Source organism: Leuciscus leuciscus (assembly GCF_965113295.1).
Source record: "Leuciscus leuciscus genome assembly, chromosome: 1".
Taxonomy (NCBI): domain Eukaryota; kingdom Metazoa; phylum Chordata; class Actinopteri; order Cypriniformes; family Leuciscidae; genus Leuciscus; species Leuciscus leuciscus.
In genome coordinates this window covers 70,090,148-70,107,926 of record NC_138725.1, presented here as the reverse complement: position 1 = coordinate 70,107,926, position 17,779 = coordinate 70,090,148, and the positions used below count along the sequence as shown (strand labels likewise).

Genomic DNA, 17,779 nt, shown 5'->3' with positions numbered 1-17,779 from the left:
ATATTTAGGAATGTATACCGCCACACCTGTTTTACCTGCTGGCTCTTTGGATGCATCTGTAAATATTTGTACTGTGTCATCATACATTACTTCTATGTACTGCTGTACACTTTGATACAATCCCGTCTTGATTATATTTTTAGCTTCTAAATTAACTACAGGATAGCAGAAAAACCAAGGTGGAATTGTGCTCAATTTAACATTTTTGCTGCAAGGTATAGTACTGATTCCCATGTCAGCTGCCTCTTTATTACTGTTCCATCCAAAACTACTGTTCACAATGCGACCATATTCCCAGCATTCTTCTAACACCGGTTTTGTAGGATGTGTATTTTCATGCCCTTGTAAGTTTACCCAATATGCAAGAGAAAGTTTTAACCTCCTAAGATTTAAAGGCATCTCCCCTACTTCTACTTGCAGCGCTGGGATAGGTGATGTTCGGAAGGCTCCACTACACAGCCGGAGAGCTTTGGCCTGCACCCTGTCCAGTTCAGCTAATGTAGTTTTTGCTGCTGTTTTGTAGACTGTACTTCCATAGTCAAACACTGATCGAATTAATGCAATATAAATTCTTTTGAAAAGGAAGAGCCTGACGCCCCCCAGTTATACCCTGAAAGACACTTTAAAATATTGATTGCTTTCTTACATTTGTCTACCATTTTCTGAACATGATTTTTAAAAGTAAGTTTACTATCAAACCACACACCAAGATATCTTAAGTCATTAACCTGTTTGAGAGATTGTCCATATATCTTAAGATCTATTGTGGGTTTTACCCTTTTCTTAGAAAAACAGATGAATTGCGTTTTTTCCACTGACAGCTGACAGGTGGAACCCCCAGTCAAATGACCATTTTCCAACCTGACTAATTGCTGTTTGCATCCTTTGCTGTAAATTGTCAATATTACGGCCCCTTACCCACAATGCTCCATCATCTGCATATAATGCCCTGTTTATCCTTTGGTTCACTCCATCAAACACATCATTAATCATTATATTAAACAGAATTGGACTGCATACACTACCTTGTGGGGTGCCATTTTCTATTGTGTATGTGCTTGATGACTCAGACCCTATCCTGACCTTCTACCCTTTAAAAAATCTTTGATCCAGTTGAACATTTTACCTCCTATTTCCATTTTATTCAACTTAATTAAAAGTCCTTCTTTCCACAGCATGTCATAAGCCTTCTCTATATCAAAAAAGGTTGCCAAAACAGATTCTTTGTTAACTTGTGCTTTACGTATCTCATTGTCCAGGCAGACTACAGGATCCATAGTTGTTCTTCCATTACGAAATCCACTCTGATATGGTGTGATCAGCCCTCTGCTTTCTAATTTGTACACTAACCTTTTAGTAATCATCCTCTCCATGAGTTTACATAGGTTAGACGTTAATGCTATTGGTCTGTAGCTTTTGACATTCGTTTTATCCTTTCCTGGTTTCCCTATAGGGACTATTACTGAGTGTTTCCACCCAGTAGGCAGTTTTCCTCGTTCCCAAATTTTGTTATATAAAACCAGTATCAAATTTTTTGCCTCATCAGATATTTCTTCAATCATTTTATAGCATATCCCATCTCTCCCTGGTGAGGTATTTTTAACACCTATCAATGCTCTTTTTAGTTCAAACAGTGTGAAATCTGCATCTAGTGAACTCTCCCCCACCATTTTCATCCCCAGCATATCTTTATTTTCTTCAATGATCCTCTTTCTTATAACTAGCTCTTCACTGGAGAGGTTCTGTGAGCTATGTATCCTTACAAAGGATTTTGCAAGCATCTCAGCTTTTTCTCTACTGGTTACTGCCTCAGTGCAATTATCTCTTAATACTGGTAGTGAAAAGTCCCTTCTTATGCCACCCATCTTTCTGATCATTCCCCATATGTCATTAATTTTTATTCCTGTCCCAATATTACTACAAAAATCTCTCCAATATTTCCTTTTAGCTTCTCTTATGATTCTTTTGGCTTTTGCCTGTGCTCTTTTATACTCCAATAAATTATAAAATGAATGATTAGATTTAACAATTTTAAAGGCTTTATTCCTGTTTTTAACAGCCTCTCTACACTCATCAGACCACCATGGTACCATTTTCTTCTTCTTTGCTCCAGATGTTTTACCTATTGTTTCCTCTGCTGACTCATATATTATGTTAATAATCATATTATTCAACTCCTCAATGTCATCACTCAAATTTGGCATAACTTCAATTAATTTGCTGCTTGTTTTAAAATTATACAGCCCCCAATTGGCCCTTTTCATTCTCCATCTTGAAATCCAATTTTCTTCAAAACTAATGTTTTGACTCCTTATTTTAATCCAGATAGGATAATGATCACTGCCCATTGCATTATCACTGCTCACATCCCATATGCAAGTACCTGCTAGTTGTTGCGACACAAAAGTAAGATCAATTGCAGATTCTACACCATGAGCTACATCATACCTAGTACCTCTTCCATCATTTAGACACACTAACTGATTATCATCCATAAACTCCTCAATGATATACCCATCTCTATCTGTTCTAGCACATACCCACAGGGTATTATATGCATTAAAATCTCCACATACTATAACTTTGGAGTTTTCCACATCACATACACTCTCCAATATGTCCCTAGTTATTTTTTGACAAGGATTATAAAAGTTTATAATTCTAATTTTTGTTTTATTGACCCATGCCTCAATTATAATTATCTCAAGCTCTTCACTACTGTTGATAGCTCTATAGTTCACACCATGTTGGATAAAGGTGACTACTCCACCACCCATAGCAAGGGTTCTATCCTTACGCACTGCTGTATAGCCATACAATGTAAATTCAAGTGAGGGTTTTAGCCAGGATTCCTGAATGCAAATAATGTTAGGTTTAACTGATTGCTCCTGAATATGCTGCTTTAGTTCTTGTCCGTTTGCAATTAGACTCCTCGCATTCCACTGTAGAATGGTTAGCATCATTAATCTCCACCACCACATGTTGATTGTGTATCTGATATCCCCGTTATAAGTGTTGCATTAATGATCTCTACTGACATCTCTTCCATTTCCAAATACTTTTCTGCCGCTTTTGCAATTATCTTAGCTCTCTCTGTTCGGCTACATGCTTGAGCAGAACAGTTAATGATTTCTACCATCAACGCTACAAACTTTCTCTTTTCCACAATAAGTGTATCCTTGGTAACATTGCAGCATTTATTTATGCTTTGAACTGGGGGTTGAGTCACAAGTGCTGGTCTACTATTGCTGTCATTAGATTTTACCTTTCTAATTGCCTCAACGTATGTAAGCTTTTCTTTTACCTTCACGGTCTGAATTTGAACCGCTTTTTTATGTACATCACATCCTTTGTAGGCAGCACTATGCTCTCCTCCACAATTACAACATTTGATTTTAACTCCCCTCTCACATTTCCCGTATTCATGTTCCCCTCCGCATTTGGCACAACGGAGTTTACTTTTACAGGCTGCTGCAATGTGCCCAAAACGCTGGCATTTAAAGCATCTCATTGGGGGAGGGATATATGGCCTTACTATATAGCTGACATACCCAATTCTAATTCTTTCAGGGATTTTGTCTTCCTCTAGCGTCAACAATACAAACAGGCTAGGCCCTTTAACACCATCTCTTGTGAAAGGTTAACGTTTAACTCTCGATACTCGCACTCCTCTGACATTAACCCTAATTTCTTCTTCAGTTATCTCAGTTGACACTCCAGATATTACACCCATAACCAGGGCTGGACTGGGACAGAAAATCGGCCCTGGCATTTTGGCCCAGACTGGCCCACTACATATGATCATAAACACCACCCATCTTTGCACGCCCTTGAATATGTTCAACTCCTATTCATTAAAACCACTAATGCCATGTAATGAGTGAGTAGGAACGAGTGAGAGTTAACAGATGAAATAAGTACAAAATTGATTAATACAATTGAACTATACTCCGCAGTGATGCATCCAAAAAACAAGCTATAAGCTGCATTGGCATAGCAATACCAGTGTTTCTCACAGGATCTTTGGTAAAACTGTGGTGGGTGGACCTCTGTCCCTCTAACTTTTGTGCATTTTAATGTTAAATTCATCAATCTGGTGCAGTTTGAGAGTTCAAAATTAAAAGCTCCAACCCATTTTCAGTGTGCAAATTAGGCCTAAACAAAGAAAAAACCAAACCTCTTTTAGTAACAGTGTCTGTCTATATTACACTACTACATAATAATATTTATAATATTAATCTCATGACAGTAGCCTAATAGCCATATATTGTAAAACAAATGCACTGAAAAATAAAGAAAACTTGAATAATTAGTTTTGTACTAATTTCTAAACTTGAAAGAGATAAGCACATGATCTTTTATTTTGACGGAAACTGCATCAAGCTTTTATTTTGGCGGAAAAACATGGATACAAAAGCGTCTCATTAAACTTCTAGTAAATTGCTGTAATCGTCAACAATGCAGATGTGGAAATAATGCGTAACTAGGTAATGGGTTCCTACACTCATAGCCAAAGTGTTTTGAAAGTAGTTCTGCTTACTGCGGACTCTACACTTTCTCATCTCTCTCCTGATCCTCCTCACTATCCTCCTCATCAGCCACGGGAGCTGATGAAGGTCCTGCTGCTGCAGAAAACATATATATTTTGACACATTTTACAGCGTCTGCTTGAAGGGCCTGTGTCTATTTTTCACGCTATTTCTCTGCACATTCCTTGCGTTTCTTCTCCATCTCTCAGACTATTGACAGATTACACACTTGACACTACACGCTCACTCAAAGCCCAAAGGGGGAGGCGTTTAAAGATGTGATTGGGCCAGCCCAGTGTCAATCAAGAAAACAACCAATGGGCCGCTGATCTACGCGTTTCATGGGCCGGTCTGTCAGTGGACAAAAAACTAACGCTTACTTTTTTTGACCAATACATTACATCGGCACTGCCACTAACCCAGCGCTGTCAATTAAACAAAACAAAACGAATGGGCCGCCGATGTACGAGTTTTATGGGCCATAAAAAAAAAAGAAAAAAAGTATGAGATGTATCGGCCCAAAAAGCAAAAATTTGCCCGGTATGCCAGATTACCAGTCCAGCCCTGCCCATATAACCTTCCCTCTATCTTCCCAAACTTGTGGCCTAACCTCTTTCCCAAGCAATGATTTACATTTCATTAATCCATGCTGCTGTACTATATCTCTACATATAATCAGTAGATTCCCATCTCGTAAAGTTTTAACAAACCGCACGTCACCTACCAGCTTGTGAATAGCATCACTAACCTTCAAGGGATTTGATGTACAAGGAGATTGAAATCGCAGAATAACTTTAATTTCTGAACTTTGTTGTTCCTCTCCCTTATCTCCATCAGATTCTCTCTGCTTTCTTTTCATTTTTTTCCGATTCACTATCCTCCATTCTTCGTTGTTTGAATTTCCCTCGTTACCCGTGTCTACCTCATTGACAGTATATAAACTGGACACAGCGACCCCATTGGATTCAACGGAGACAAGTGAAGTCAATTAGAAGCACTAACTTCCTGATGGTCGAGCGTACTGCGCAGACTCAAACTGAGCTTGACGACGTAGATGTGACGTGAGCAACCCGTCTATCTACTAGTAGCTGTACCAAGAGAAATCTGAATCATTCCCTTCCGAAACTTGCAGAGACGGAGAGTCTGAGTAGGAGCTGTCTATGAGCTAGGAGCAGGAGAAACTTTTGCTAAGTATTCTGATTAATTACTTTGTCATTTTGCCTCCACGTCCCCCCGATTGCGCCCGAGCTTCTCCTCTTGTCCATACGGTAATCTCTCTACTGTGCGACAGAGAGTCGCGTGTTATGACGCAATCGTTAGCCTATTTTTACAAAAACTGCATCTACGGGGCCATAACGTAAGATACAAGGTAATGGAGCCTTTTATACATTTTCGTGTTTCTTTAGAAATAAAGAATGGACAAATGGAGTCTTTAAACGCCTCAGATGTAAAGTTATTCGCTGTCAAAGTGACGCCAAAATGTATGGGAGTCAATGGGATGCTAACAGCAGGTGATGGTCCGCTAGCCAATGGCGGCGCCCGGGGAAACTTCAAAATAATATGAAACCCTGCCCCCCTGGTCTACCTCAATCTCATTTCCTTCATCCACGTCACTTCCTGCACCTCCCGGATCATACCTCATTCCTCCCAACTCAGCCATTCCCCAGCTCCCTAAGCCTCCAAACAATAACTTCATCTATTCTGTGTCTTAAGTAGGTACAGGGGGGTATTCCAGAAAGCAGGTTATGTGACATACCCGGGTAAGTTTAAGGGTAAGTTAGTGGATAACCTCAACTTTCGGTTCCAAAAACGGAGGTAACTTTCTGGGTATGTATGTAACCATAGGAACTTACTCTCTGAAGATAACCTGCTCGGTAGCAGGTTATGTTCCAGGGTTAGTTTGTTTCAGAGAGGTGACGGAGCATGGCGTGCCCTTTTGAAGACGATCCAGTGGATGTGGAAGCACAGATATTACGAAATCTTTTCCGCCATGAGGGTGATACAACCACGTATCGATGTGTTTTCGTATCCAAATGAATATTTACCGTTTTTCAAAAGAATCGTTAATTTATTAAACGAAGATAATGGAGTTAAATATTTAACTCCATTTATTTAACTTTTTTGCGACGGGGAGTTTTTTGTATACAATAGGCGATGCAGAGCATGTGGGAAAGGCAACTGTGTGTAGGGCTGTTCGTACATTGCACTCAAACGGTTCCTACACACTTTTGTGCAGTTCCCTGGCCATAAACCACTGAGGGTCATTAAAGAGGAATTCCACAGAGTGGCGGGTTTGTCCATTCTATGGTATTCTATGAAAGACCATTTTAGTTACATAGCACTACTTAATTTATTCATACTGTATGCAGTCACAATAATTTTAAATGTTTCTAATTATATAACTTTCAATTTCAGGGTTCCCAATGCACCATTGATGGAACCCACATTCCCATTAAAGCTCCTTCAGTCAATGAAGGAAACTATGTTAATAGGAAGTCAATCCATAGCATCAATGTGCAGATGACAATAGATTTTTTGGGTGCTAAATGTTTGGGTGTTTAAACCATTAAATCACCCTCATTACTGGTCCCCACTAACTAGGTAATATGTGATGTGTTGTGGAAATAATTCTAGTCGAAGAGTTAGGAGGAAGGAGACAAGTGGAAACCTTTGAAAAGTCAAAGTATCAAAATGTTTTTTATTTCTTGCAAGAAATTGGCAGTTCACATACAGAGAGCATCTGCTATGCGAAAGGCAAAAGTCAGTTTCCTTTGCCAAGCTTATATACCCTTAACACACCCTAAAAAAACTGCATCTCTCAAAAGATCGCCTCGTTTACCTTAAAAGGAAAAACGCCTTTGTTCAAGACCTCTTGTCTGACATAAATTCTATCTAGACAGGACAATACCATGCCTGCTTACCAGTTCCTGTTTTTAGCTGCCGCTCAAATTCACACATTTGGCTTATCTCTATTTCTATCAAAGTTGCGCACATATTTTTCACACTTGAAGTACCCAAAAGGTCACTTAAAGTACACATTGTCCCTTTGTTAGTTAGTCTCCTCTTATAACCTCAGAACATCTTGTTCTTACAAGCTTGTCACACATTAATGCATTTCTAAAACTTGGTTATACATCTTTAATAATGCACTTTTAGTTTATATGGTTATATTCCTTTAAATGCTTATGAGTAAAAATAAGTGTTCAGCTTAATACAAGTTGTTAACATTCACATCTAGAAAATAAAAACACATCTAAGGTAAAAGAACACATCTAAATGTTAAATTTCCATTACATTCCACCCCATGTTCATTCAAAGAACATACACAAAATTTGACATTTACTTCTCCACAATCATAGTAATTCACAACAAGTAAATTTTTCCCATGATTACTTCATTCCTTAGTCAAACTCATGCACATTCTCATTCCCATATCCTTCATCCTCAGGTCCTGTTACCTCAACCACAATCTCTGGTTCCCTACGTATCATTGTGACATATTCCCCTGCAGTCATTCTAACCATCGTGGTAGATACTGCCTTAGCAGTGATCGTAAGAATACAATTAATGAAACATGGGATCATCAAGATCAAAATCAAAATCAAACATGATATTGGCATAACTGTACTTATCACCCATTTAGTCCACCCCTGCAGGCTTGAAAACCACACATCCAGTGAGGATGACATTTCTGCTGGAGTGGCTACGGCCACTTTCATGTGCTCTATTATGTCTGTTACATTTTGATAGACGTCAGGCAAATTAAAACAACAGGAGGTCCCTAGCATTTTGCATACGCCCCCCCGTTCTGACGTGATAATGTCTAAAACGAGACGATGTTGAATCACGGCCTCCCTCACGCCTCTAAGTTCAGTGTTCAGTTTTCCTAACGCATCCTCAGTCTCGTTTGCTAAGCGTAATACCTGCCAGGCTAAGCCATTTATTTTTAGCAAGCTAGCAGCTGTGCCTCCCCCGACAAGGAAAGACCACCCGGTCATGGATATCCTGCTCGTCCAAGGGTCCCAAAGTTTTGTACCTTGAAACATCCGAGGTATTGTTTCATCAGCTAAACTTCTTTTTTGTCTCATAGAGGTTCGCTCATCGTCTTCATTTTCTTTATGGGAATAAACTTCCGTTCCTACGTCTAAAAGTCCTGGATAACAGCACCCCATCCATTTCTTAGGAAGGGTGTGGAAAGCAGTTTGACCGCAGACCCATACTGTTCCAGCTGTTGTTTCTCTTAGATCATCGTCGTCACCTGGACACGTAACAAACGTACCATCCGAGGTTATGCATTTGTTACTATGCATTGTTATCGTAGTTTTACAGTGGGATGTACCAGTCATTATCGCCCCTCGGTCGAACTCTAATTTACATAGACACACCTCCCCCAATTGTGGTTTTACTGCCCATACATTGTCAAAGTTTCTAGTACTATGTTCTGATGGGTTCTGACACGCGACCCCCTCTTTAGACATTGAATTGATCTTGTCAGGATTCGCTTCATTCAGTAATTTCCACATAGCACACGGAATTAACCCCAGTAGTTCTCCTAAATTAGCCAATCGCAATGGATGAACCCTCCAGGTCCTATCCATTCGCAGACACCACCAACAGGATTGGTTAATCGCTAAAGCTTGTCGTTGAAGCAAACTTAACATGCATGCTCTGTTGCCCCCGCATTGTATTCTACTATGCGTAATAGTTGTATCTTCATGATTCAAATTAAACTGTTTTTCTAATTCCGCGTCCTCTTCTTCCGGTATGCTAGTATGAGTTATCAGTTCAGACAGACTATGGGTTTTCAGTGGCGGATCTACCATTGTTATTTCTATTGGAACATACGTATCAGTACCTGAGGTCCACCAAGCACAGAAAAATTTTCCTCCCCACTCAGTTGCACCATCATTTCCTGTTGACAGAGTGACTTTCAGTTTAGTTTTGAAATTTTCAGTGATTTCCTCAAATTTTATAAGATCTGACATCATCTTACTGTTAGAACCATCAGATGAGGTGTAACCTGCTTTGGTTAATAGACCCCCACTGACAGCATCCTGATTACCTCCGTACACATCTTGCCATTCACATGGATCCTTACAAAAATACATGGCCTTACCCCATTTGTTTAAACGGTCTGGATTATACCCAGGTCCTGCTGCTGAAATAGGGTCACATATTACAGTTATCTTACTCCCTTTTCCCTTTGTCATCTTCACCTCTATGCTACCATCCTGTGCTAGGCCTATGGCCAGGCTAGTTAAGAGGATAAGATTTAGTAACATATTGCCACACAGTACAACCTTGCCAGGCAAGAAAATGTTCTTGTGAAAATGATATCAGTCCTGTTTCTCTATGTATTGTTGGTCTCAGAGCAGGTCTGGTAGATATTACTAGACAGTGCACTGCAATGCCCACACCGTCAAAACACCACAAAGGTCTTGATACCGTACGGATTACTCCTAGAATTGCAGAATCGTCCTCTACTATTGATTCGTCCTCTCTCCAATGATGATGGTTTTCGAGTTGGTAACCTACAGGATGACACGCAGCTGTGGTTAACCTGACCCCTGTCAAGTACTCGTTGGCTGTGAATGGGATTCTTCTTCCGTTGCAGCTACCGCAGGAGCTGGCACTTTTCGACAGTGCGTCCCATGGATCCACGGAGCCCTCTCCTCGACTTTCACCGCAGTGTGAGTTGTCAGCAAAACCTGAAATGGCCCCTGCCACCTCTTTGCTCTCCAGTGCTTTCGCCTCAGATCCTTTATCAGCACGAAATCTCCTGGCCTGATGCTGTGCAGGGCTGTTTCAGCTGGCTCTGGAGCTGCTGCCTGGACCTGTTTTGAGATATCACAGAACACCTTATCCAGTTCAACACAATACTGCAACATGTCATGTTCACAAAGCGTGGTGTCAGGCAGTGGTCTAGGATTGTGTGGTTCCCAGCCCATGTGAGGTGGACGTGCAAACAGAATCTCAAATGGTGAGAGTTGTGCTCGCCCCCTCTTCCTCATTCTCATATAAGTCAATGCAATGGGTAGGGCCTTTGGCCATGAAAGCCCAGTTTCATCACAAATTTTTACCAGTTTGTTTTTCAGAACTTGGTTCTGTCTCTCTACCGATCCAGCTGATTCCGGATGATAGGAACAGAAATGCTTCCAGGGAGTACCCAGGAATGCTTCAACTGCCGAAATTGCACTATTTACAAAATGTGATCCGTTGTCACTTGATAATTTTTCAGGAATCCCCCATCGTGGGACAATTTCTTGTAGGAGTAATTTCGCCACCCCTTGTGCATCTGCTTTCGCTGTGGGCATAGCCTCAACCCACCCTGAGAAAATATCTACTGCAACTATGCAGTACTTCTTTTTGTCTGATTGTGTTAATTCAATGTAATCGAGCATTACATGTGAGAATGGTCTTGGCGGACTGGGATGCCCCGCCTGTCTCATTGCCTGACCCCTGCCAACATTGTTAGTTCCGCAAATCAGACATCTGCTGCAAAAATCTGCTGCCACTGTGGAAAAACCTTTGGTAAACCAGTTAGTTTTCATAATAGTAAACATTCCCGTTTTGGAAGTGTGGTCCAATCCGTGTGTCAGCTTTGCATATGCCTGAAAGAAATGAGAAGGTAAACATGGTTTATTATTGGGGCCCCACCACTGTCCATTCTCATACACACAGCCTGCCTCCCTCCATTTCCTCTTGTCATCAGCAGAGGCATGCTGCTGCATCGCTTGTACATCACCTAATTCCTCATCCAGCCGTACAGCTGTGGTTATCTGAACAGGAAGCAGAGCCGCAGCCTTTGCAGCTAAATCTGCTGCTCTGTTTCCTTTAGAAACGTTATCACTACCCGAAGTATGAGCCTGGCACTTGCAAACTGCCACTTCTTTTGGCAGCAGCAAAGCATCCAACAATTCACTCACAAGTAGGTGATTTAATATCGGCTTGCCATCTGCTTTCAGAAACTTTCTATGTCTCCATAACGAGCCAAAGTCGTGTACAACGCCAAAAGCATACCTTGAGTCAGTATAAATTGTAACACGTTGCCCACTTGCCAATTTGCATGCTGCAGTTAGAGCAACCAATTCAGCAGCTTGTGCAGAAAAATGTGACGGCAGTGGTTGTTGTTCCAAAACCTCAGTTAATGAAACTACTGCATATCCAGCTCTGTTTTTGCCAAGGTCATCCCTGCTGGAGGACCCATCAACATAAAGAATCATGTCACTGTTGGGTAAAGCCTCGTCTATCAAGTCTGGTCTTGGACTACATATCTGTTCCAAAGCTGAAACACAACAGTGCGGCTCACCATCTTGTTCTGTCGGGAGCAAAGTCGCAGGATTCAAAACATTGCAACGTTTAACAGTAACGTTAGGCATTTCTAGCAGCACAAAGTTATACCTCAGCCACCGGGCTGCAGATAAGTGAGAAGTCTTTTGCTCTAATAAAATTAATGACACGGCATGTGGCACCAACAGTGTTAAATCACTGAAACCCACGAAATCTCTTGAGGCTACCACAGCTCTTTCAGCTGCGGCCACAGCTCTCAGACAAGCAGGAAGTCCTCTCGCTACTGCGTCTAACTTAGTTGAGAAATATCCTACTGCTCTCAGTCTTCCCCCATGGTCTTGTAACAAAACAGAAGACATGTAACCATCTTTTTCAGCCACTGTCTGCGTAAAAGATTTTTCTGGGTTTGGAATACCAAGCGTAGGAGAACTCAGCAATGCCTGTTTCATTTCACAAAAAGCACTTTCTGCCTCTGCTGTCCATGTCAGTTTGTCAGAGGCTGCCATTTCCTGACCATAAATTAATGCTGACAGAGGCCCTTCCTTTTCACTATAGCTAGGAATGAAGGTTCTGCAATATGAGGTCATTCCTAAAAATGACATCATTTGCTTCTTTGTGATCGGTTTAGGAATGTTTTTTATGGCAGTGACTCTTTTGTCAGATAATGACTTCCCATTTGCTGTCAACACGTGACCTAAGAAGGTAACTTTGGTTTGATTTACAGCCACTTTACTCGGGTTGACCTTGTGGCCCCGCTCTGCCAAGTAAGTTAACAATGTGATGGTAGCCTGCTTACAGATCTGTTCGTTTGGACAGCAAAGTAACAAGTCATCCACATACTGCAACAGAGCCACGCCAGGTGGAAGTACCAAATCTTCCAAACTGCGTTTTAAAGCTTCATTGAAAATTGTTGGAGATTCAGAATAACCCTGACATAATCGTGTAAAGGTGTATGCTTTACCATTGAAATTAAATGCGAACCAAAATTGTGAGTCAGGATGCACTGGAACGCTGAAGAACGCATTTGAAATGTCAACCAGCGTGTAACACTTAGTGTCAGCTGGAATTTGGGTTAAGATCGTGTAAGGATTCGGGACGTTTGGAGTTCTGGCCTCTACTGCGTCATTAACCGCTTTAAGATCCTGCACAAATCTATATTCTACAGCCTGGTTTGCGTCTCTTATTTTCTTTACCGGAAAAATAGGTGTACGGACAGGCGAGTCCGGACATTCAACAATGACCCCTTTTTCCAACAAAGAATTAAACACCGGCGTAATGCCATCAAACGCTTCCTTTTTCAAGGGATACTGCATTTTCTTTGGTCTATAGTCAGATTTAGGCTTAATTCGAACTGGCTCACAATCTGCAATCAGACCTACATCATATTTATCTTTAGCCCACAGACAACTCGGAACTCCCTCCAACCCCTCCGGGATGACAGGGAGGTGCGATAATGTCAGACTGCCAAAAGTCATTTCCTCTTCCAACACTGTGACTGCTCGCAAACCTCTCAATGTTTTATGACACGGTTGTTTGAACCACCCGGTACTTTCACTTTGGCAGATCATTCGTTTTTGATCTATTATGACCCAGTCAGTCAGTTCATGGCACTTGGCCATGAAGGGACCTGCGTCACGCCATTCAGCCTTCACTGGTTTGGCCAGTGATATATGAGGCTGTGCATTTTCCACGTCATAAAACATTGCCTGTTCGCCAGTCAGTTTCACACTCAAAACACACCAGTGGTTTGTCCAATACAGATAATCTGTCTTTACATTTTCAACATCAACATTAAACCAACGCTGCGCATATTCATCATCAGGACCTGTGCTGACATGTGAAGTGCAGTGCAAATCTGTGTCATTCATAAATTCAGAAGACGGCAACACTCTGTCATGAGCTTTTGTGGTCAGACACGTGTTAGAAACTTGCCATTCATAGACAAACAAAGGGGTTTCCCCTGTAGCTACACGCAACATCCTCATGTCAGCAAAGAGCCCTTGAGTGGTACAGTGAACAGAAACACCCAGCTTACAAAGTAAATCTCTACCCATTAGATTAACTGGACATGTCTGAGTAATCAAAAAACAATGTTCAAATTTTTTCTCATCAATTGAACACTCAAGCGGCGTTGAGAATGGTTCTGTGACCACATGACCTGTTGCACTTCTGGAACAAGTTGTTTTTCCAGAAAGTGGAATAGGTTTTGTCAATTCTGTTTCTTTAATTATCGAATTGCTAGCTCCTGTGTCAAGCAGGAACAATAATGTCTTATCAAGAACGTTTACTTCTATCAAAGGTAAAGAATTATGAGCCTTATAGAAAACACTAGCAAGCATTTCTTCATTGCAGAGAGCAGAGTCGGAAATAAAAGGAAAATGATACTTATCTGATGGAGAGACAGGAAACCCGTTGCTCGCACCCCCCTCCTCTCAATCTGCCTGTTCTGTTTTGTAGGCTGCCTGTGGACAGGTGTCACGCCAATGTCCTTTCTGTCCACAAAGGAAACAAGTGTCTCGATCTGGACGTTGTTGATCTTGTGAAAAATGTCGACCTCTTCCCCAACCACGTCCTCTGCCTCTTCCTCCACCACCTCTTTGGTTTTGTTGATAGTGGTTTGGTCGGTGACTGTTGTTTTCGCTTTTGTGCAGCGCTAGCAGAGCTAGAGAAAGATCTTTTTCTTGCTTGGTGGTTTTGGCTGTTTTTTGCTTCTTGATGATTCCCTCATGATGTTTTGCATGTCGTCTGATTTCTGCTGTGGAGGCCAGTTGCCATCCGACACAGCTCTTTTCAATTGCCTTTGAAATTTCTTTGTCCAGTCCATCCATGAACAAAGTCCTTAAATAGTCATCATAAGGATCAGACCCCATAAGTCCCGCACCCGGATCCGTTGGCGGTTCTCGTTTGTCTATACCCCCATGTCGATCAAAGCACTCTTTCAGTCGCAGGAAATATGCTTCCGTAGTTTCGTCTTTTTCTTGAGTACATTGACGAACTTGGTGAATGTCCATCGTGCGTGGAAATACTTTCTTTAAAGCTGTGATTATATCAGTGACTTTCTTAGTGTAGTCGCTGTTGGTTGGATCGTCGTAATTGATGTGTTTTAGACGAGAATCTTCTGGCCATTGTTCTGATAACTTAGCCATTTGCACTGGTCCATATTTCAGAACCATTAGTCTCCGCAGTTCACCAAGAGTCGGTCTGAATTCTTTGCAAAAAACAGCTAAATCAGCACCCAGTCTTGTCCCACCTATTTCGATGCTTGGCAGGTGTGCAGAGGCTTTGTTCAGCTCCTCTTGGTTCCATGGCCGCATTACCAGAAGTGCTCCTTCTGGTCCCGCTACTTCGAGCATCGGTGCCTGCAAATTTTGGAGATCTTCGTCGTCATCATCGCTTTCACTCTTTATCTCTGTTTCTGAGTCATCAGTCTGCTGGCTCTTGGATGGTTTCGCAGGCTCGGTCGCGGCACTTGATGCCGTCTGCCCGTAAACCTGGTCGAACTTTGGTTAAGTTTTCTTGTCGCATGTCTTCGTGAGTGCAAGGTTAAGTCTTTCATATTTGTGTTTAGTAGTTCTTCTAGATCTTTGCTGCATTTCTGTCGCTTGCCTTCTTTATATGATGCTCCCGAGCGCGTTGACGATGTGTCACCTTTCTCTCCCTCTGTCGGAGTATATCTGGGCGGCGGTTCAGCTGGCGCGCTGGCTTGCGCTCCTCTCGCAGCAGCTCCTTCTAGGGCAGGATTGAGAGCAGGTGGGCGACGAGCCGGATACGTCCCGTCCTCCACCGTCATTTTCACGTATTGACCGAAAAAAGGAGAAGAACAGTCAGCAATCTCAGAACAATCATTTTTAAGATTCTGTAATGCTTTCCTTGATGCATCCTTTCTTTCTGTATCAGAGTATAATGGTGCGATGGCCCGACAGACTTGTCTTTGTTGTCTGCGTGTTGCCTCTTCTAACCATTTTACTATGATTTCACCACATTTATTGTAATGTTCTTTGTCTTTTTTCTTGACAATATGAGTCACCCAATTCACTTTGGTTTGAGTCAAATGTGACACACTTAAACCCCCGTTAAACCCATATTGTTTCTTTAAAAATGGCACAAAAGCATGATACCAAGTTCCCATTATTTTATCCATGACTTTATACGAATTCCTAGAGAAATCAATCTGTTCCTCCTCTCTCTTCGAATTTTCGTTCCCCATTTATCTTATTGATTTAATTCAACAGTATTTATATTTGCGTATTTAAATCCTTTTCCCCGCGTGGTCACCACGCCCTATATTCACTGTGTTAATTTCTCCTCCAGCGTGGCCACCACGCACCTGCCTATCTTCGTCAATATAGGACTTTCAAAAATGCCTGCATCCGTCGATGTAGGTCTTTCCCAAACGAGTGCCTCTGTAATGTTTGAAAATTACTATCAGGCTTATTCCAAACAAGCACCCGTCTGGTGTTGAGAAATTACTATCAGGCTTATTCTCAAACTCTGGCCCTTTTGGAAAAGCAATTAACACATGGCATTTGAGAAATTACTATCAGGCTTATTCTCAAACCCTGTTTGGAAATTACTTTCAGGCTTATTCCAAACTCCTGACCCTTTTAGGAAAAATATTCAATACGCAAATAATTTTCTTATTTACCACATAAATAATTTTCTCTCACCGTGCTTTTGCAGCTTGGTTCTTTTATTCGGGATCGCGTCCACCTAGGCCTGCCGTGGTATCTACAATTCTCCCGTCCCTTGCAGTTTAGCGTCGGGGTATCGGAGCCAGAGACTTCCTGTCTTTGGGATGATCAGTCAATTGCTTCGTCCACGGAGGTCATCAGTTTTGCGATCCCATCCTCGTCGCCATTTGTTGTGGAAATAATTCTAGTCGAAGAGTTAGGAGGAAGGAGACAAGTGGAAACCTTTGAAAAGTCAAAGTATCAAAATGTTTTTTATTTCTTGCAAGAAATTGGCAGTTCACATACAGAGAGCATCTGCTATGCGAAAGGCAAAAGTCAGTTTCCTTTGCCAAGCTTATATACCCTTAACACACCCTAAAAAAACTGCATCTCTCAAAAGATCGCCTCGTTTACCTTAAAAGGAAAAACGCCTTTGTTCAAGACCTCTTGTCTGACATAAATTCTATCTAGACAGGACAATACCATGCCTGCTTACCAGTTCCTGTTTTTAGCTGCCGCTCAAATTCACACATTTGGCTTATCTCTATTTCTATCAAAGTTGCGCACATATTTTTCACACTTGAAGTACCCAAAAGGTCACTTAAAGTACACATTGTCCCTTTGTTAGTTAGTCTCCTCTTATAACCTCAGAACATCTTGTTCTTACAAGCTTGTCACACATTAATGCATTTCTAAAACTTGGTTATACATCTTTAATAATGCACTTTTAGTTTATATGGTTATATTCCTTTAAATGCTTATGAGTAAAAATAAGTGTTCAGCTTAATACAAGTTGTTAACATTCACATCTAGAAAATAAAAACACATCTAAGGTAAAAGAACACATCTAAATGTTAAATTTCCATTACAGATGCAACCCCTAATGTTGAAGCCAAATGGCCAGGGTCTGTACATGATGCCAGAATGTTTAGGGAGTCATCATTGTGCCACAAATTTCAACAGGGTATGTTTTGCCTTACACAATGTTTTTTTTATTTTTTATGCAATTATACACTTTAACTACCTTTATATGACTTGCTGGGGGACAGAGGGTACCCTTGTCTGCCCTACAGTATATGATGACACCCTACCCTGAACCTGAGCCTGGACCACAGGCACAATTCAACCTGGCCGACAGCAGAACACGGGTCAAGGTGGAAATGACCATAGGCATCCTGAAGGCAGGTTTCAGTGCCTGCGTGGGCTCAGGGTCTGCCCAGAAAGGGCATGTGACATCACAGCTGCTTGTGTTGTTCTTCACAACATTGCCACACTGAGAGGTGAGAGGGC

General features: G+C 41.5%; 1 long non-coding RNA gene across 1 annotated transcript; it reads right to left on the bottom strand.

Moving 5' to 3' along the window:
* Window positions 1-7,198: 7,198 nt before the first annotated feature.
* On the bottom strand, window positions 7,199-17,355 carry LOC309494792. The gene is made up of 2 exons (XR_014204434.1): window positions 16,487-17,355; window positions 7,199-10,363 (listed from the first exon to the last, which is right to left on the bottom strand). It is a non-coding gene; the product is annotated as an uncharacterized lncRNA (long non-coding RNA).
* Window positions 17,356-17,779: the final 424 nt, after the last annotated feature.